Below are 4891 nucleotides of genomic sequence, written 5' to 3' on the forward strand. Positions count from 1 at the left end.
TAAACAAAACAACGATTCTAACAGGTAATAATATCCATGGTAAAAATTAAAAAAAAAACAAAGCAATTTAACAAAGACGGCACACAAACCGTTCATATGCTCACATTTACTTTAAGCATGCAGTGACTAAACATAGAATAAACATTTTAAACACAACAACAACAACAAAAAATTGCATTGTTGACATTCATCAATATCGAATACTCTCATTTGCCTTGAACCATAATATGCAAAACGAATGAAATGAAACAAAGGATGAAGAACAATAACCTTTGAACCTCGACAACCTCAGAACGACAAACACGACCTCGACGGGACTCAAGCCGGACCTCTCTGAACGAAGAACAACGACGGAATCTCGGAACCAACTCGACGCACCGGACCTCAACGAACGACGACGACCTCAATGGAAGCAGAGAGCTCGGCCAAAACTATCAACGCACGAGATATCGACTGCTGCTGGATTTTCTCGAAGCAGCAGGTACGTGAAGATAAGCAGAAGGGGTCGTTCGGGTATGAGGAGGAAACAGGTTATGGAGGGTCGTTTGGGCAGTGATTAATGGCTGGAGCTCGAACGTGAGAGAGTGGTTGGTTTTGGGTTATGGTCGCCCGACGTGATGGAGAGCTTGACAACGTAGCAACAGCTGCTCGAGTTCCGACGAGGGGGCAGTGACGACGCGATGGAAGGAGCTGGGTTGGGCGGTTGACGACGGGCCTGTTTGGTGGTCTGTTTGGTGCTGGTGTTTGGGTGGTGGTGTTGGGCAGTGGTCGACGGTTGAGGCTGCTGCTGGGTTGGTTTGGGTGTGAGGTTGAACTGGAGGCTTGGTGGACAGGGGTCGACGACGACGGAGCTGGGGGGGTTGCGGACGGTTTGGGTAGTGTAGATGGAGGTGGTGTTTGTTGATGGAGGTTTTGGGCTGTCGGGAAGGTGAGGAAATGGTGGTTTCACCTTTTCTTTTGAGGTAGGCTCCTAGGGTTTTTCTTCATCTCCTTTTGGAGAAGATGAATCAATAGTGTCTGTTTCCCTCTCAAAAAATCTGTCCGTTCGTTTTTTTTTCAGAAAAATGTCCAAGCCCTTCCTCCAAAATTTAAAAATCCGTCCCTTTCCAACTTCTTTTGTCCGTGTATTAATGCTCATTTGTCCAGAAAAATGAGCCCCACGCGTGGTGGGGTTCGAGACTTGTGTCCCCCACGCGTGGTGGGGTTCCCCATGTGTCATGGACTCGGTTTATTATGGGCTAGGTCCGAAAATTAGGCCTAAAACCGGGTAGTTTGAACCCGAATATTATTTTTTTGTCCGGACCCGAGAATAAGAACACGACGTTGTTTAACTAGTCCTATGTAAGGAAAATAACTATCAAAAATAAGACTAATATTTAAACAAAACTATATCTTTTTTTTAAAATATTTTTCAAGATTTAAAATAGCTACAAAATATTAATAAAACTATTTTTTTGTAATTTTCGTTTTTTATATAAAGATAAAATATAAAATAATATTTTTTATTTTTTTCAACGATTAAAATGACTACAAAACATTATTAGAACTACATTTTTTTGGTAATTTTCGAAATTATGTAAAGAACAGAACTACATTTTTTGGTAATTTTCGAAATTATGTAAAGAACAAAATAAGGTACTATTTTTTGTATTTTTCAAGTTTATGAGAAATACATAAACTAAAATATATATATATTTTTTGTAATTTTCTTTTGCGATGAAAATTAAGTAAAAATAGTTAAAATAACTATATTAGACCCGATTTCACATATTCACGCTAAAAATGTGAAAATTCTCGGGGAGGGTCAAAAATCCGGTGTCTACACCAGGCAATGGAAAACAGTTTACTATCCCGTCAAATGGAATTTCAATTACTCTCGCACCCCTGCTTATTGAAGAGAATATTTCATTTTATCATGCATAACAATGATTTGCAAATTAGCTTGCATGTATCTTGACTAGCCAAACAAATACTTGTTATCTCCCATCTGGGCACGCTTAAAATAATTGTGTCTCCCATCTGGGCACGCTTAAGATAATTGTGTCCATAAAGACCTACACGAGTGGAAAAAGAATCATCTAACAACCCACTAAATATTTGTTACCTCTTATCAGCGCGCGTATGCGTAAGATAATTCTGTCTACAAAAACTTTCACAAGTGAGAAAAGAAAATCATCTAATGGTTTTTCGCATCTGCTGAAATTTGAGAAACCTTCTATCCTTATACGTTTCAAAATCTTTCGGACTATCATTGTGAAGGAGGAGAAAGTTCATGAAACTTATCTCCAGCTCTCAGGTATCCTTTTAAGTTCTTTATTTCCCATCTTTTTAAAAGCTAAATTAGTATTTTTTGAATTCTTTATATAAATTCCTGGCTCCATTACACATGGGTGGATCCACTGAAAGCGGACAAAATTTATCTAGGTTAACTGTTAAATGCTGGTAAGTTGGTAAAATTTATCATATATGGTGTTGAAATTCTTTAAAACTAGGTTAACTGGTTAAATGCTTATTCCTGCCGCCCGCAGTTATAAACTAGATAAATGTGTCATGTGTGGTAGATTTTTTGAAAGTTTTTTTTTGTGTGCAACAATAACAATAATCACCCAGTGTATTCCCACAAGTGGGATCTGGAAAGGGTAGGATGTACGCAACCTTACCCCTATCCCAGAAGGGTAGAGAAACTGTTTCTGATAGACCCTCGGTTAGAGAAAAGATAGAAAAAATACTGATAGCAAGTAATAACAATATAGGATAATTAGAAAACTAAATCCAAGACAACAAAGAGAAGATGAAAAAAGTACTGATAATAAGTAATAATAGTGCAAAATATGTAGTGATAGCAAACTAAGAGAGTACTGATGGCAAGTAATAACATTACAAGATATGTGGTACTAGCAAACTAAGGATAAAAGTGATACCATACTAACAATAATACTACTTCACTATGGAAGACAATGAGAAACACTCGACTACCTACTAACCTTCTACCCTAATTCTCAACCTTCATACCCTCCTATCACGAGTCATGTCCTCAGTTAGCTCAAGCTACACCATGTCCCACCTGATCACCTCTCCCCAAGACTTCTTTGGCCTACCTCTACCCTTCCTCTTACCCCCAAAGTCCAACCTCTCACACCTCCTGACTAGGACATCTGCGCTTCTTCTTTTAACATGCCGAACCATCTCAGCCTCGCCTCTCGCATCTTTTCCTCCACAGTGGCCACTCCCATCTTGTCTCGAATAACTTCATTCCTAATTTTATCTAACCTAGTATGCCCACACATCTATATCAACATCCTCATTTCAACTACTTTTATCTGTTGGACATGAGATTTCTTGACTGGCCAACACTCTGCCCCATACAACATAGCCGGTCTAACCACTACCTTGTAGAACTTACCTTTATGTTTCAACAGTACATTCTTATCGCACAAGATACCGGAAGCGAGTCTCCACTTCATCCACCCTGCTCCGATGCGATGTGTGACATTCTCGTCAATCTCCTCATCAGTCTGAATCATGGACTTAAAGTTGTCCCTCCTAGGAATGACTTGCGTATCAAGCCTCACATCCCCGTCCGCTTCCTGGGTAACACCCCTGAACTTATCCTGTGTGCAAAATCCAAGTTTAAATTTATCTTGAAGCTTGTGTGACCTTTTTTTTTTGTATTTTATTTCCTTTTGTTCCAATCATTTTCCTTTTTGGCTACTCCCAATTTTCTATTTGTTATTTTATTATTTTTATATTTTTCTTTCCTGTATTCTATTATTTTTTGTGGTCTCTAGCAAGAACACTTAAAAAAGAGGCTCCAAACTTTAAAATTCTATAAAATAAACATTCCTTTTAATTTCAAATCTGTAAGTTTTCTTCTTTCAAAGGCCTCATGAGAATTTTGTATTGATATCAAATTCCATTTTCATAATTTCTTTTTTTTATTATATCATAAAACTCTATGCTATTTTGTGGTTGTTAAGTCAATTTAAATTTCTTTATTATTAAATTATGATGAAAATTTCATAAGCATCGCTTAAAAAAACATGAGACTTATGATTTTGATTTATATCCTAGTAGGTGTCTTGATCTGGCCTCGTCACTACTCTACCGAGGTTAGGTTGGATATTTACTGGGTACCGTTGTGGTGTACTTATACTGCGCTTCTGCATAATTTTTGTGCAGATCCAGGTACGTCTGCTCATGTCGGTCGTTAGATATCATTTGTAGCTGTCTTACGGAGACTTCAAGGTATGTCTGCTCGGCATCCACAGGCCTTGAAGTCACCTTCTTTTATTTTTTACTACCGTTGTATTTCTTTTCAGTCAGACAGTGATGTACTAGACACTTTAGCTTACTCTTAGAGCTTACGACTTGGTTCCACCGGTTTTGGGAATGTATTTGTTGAGACTCTATTTCAGAAGTTTATATCAGTTACTCAGCCTTATTTTAGTAGTTTTGTTGATTATTCCTATTAAGTTGTTATTAACTGGTAGGCTTACCTAGAAATCAATTTAAATCACTTTACTAATAAATTATGATGAAAATTTCTTAAGCATCGCTTTGAAAAAACATGAGATTTATGATTTTGATTTGTGGAACTTATATTTTATCTAATTCTATATGTATTTATAGGTATAATTTATGTATTGAAGATGTTTTTTTTATTATTTATTCTAATTTATGTAATTTCCTCATTGAAGATATTATCTTATTTATGTAAATTTATTTTTAGTATAAAAAAGAAGTAATTTCTTGGTGAAAATATTGGTTTTACTTGAGTTATTAATAATAAAGGTGTTATTCTTATTTGAAATACTAATTACGTTTTTTTTTATTTTGAGACGTAATTTTGGTATTTGCAAATAAAAAATGCCTGAAGTTAACTCGAATAAAC

At 36.5% G+C, this 4891-nt stretch overlaps 1 long non-coding RNA gene across 1 annotated transcript; it reads left to right on the forward strand.

Moving 5' to 3' along the window:
- Nucleotides 1-1819: 1819 nt before the first annotated feature.
- On the forward strand, nt 1820-4446 carry LOC107792869 (uncharacterized). Its single transcript, XR_001649621.2, has 2 exons — nt 1820-2296; nt 4180-4446. It is a non-coding gene; the product is annotated as an uncharacterized LOC107792869 (long non-coding RNA).
- Nucleotides 4447-4891: the final 445 nt, after the last annotated feature.

This window comes from Nicotiana tabacum, chromosome 1 (assembly GCF_000715075.1).
Source record: "Nicotiana tabacum cultivar K326 chromosome 1, ASM71507v2, whole genome shotgun sequence".
NCBI classification, from domain to species: domain Eukaryota; kingdom Viridiplantae; phylum Streptophyta; class Magnoliopsida; order Solanales; family Solanaceae; genus Nicotiana; species Nicotiana tabacum.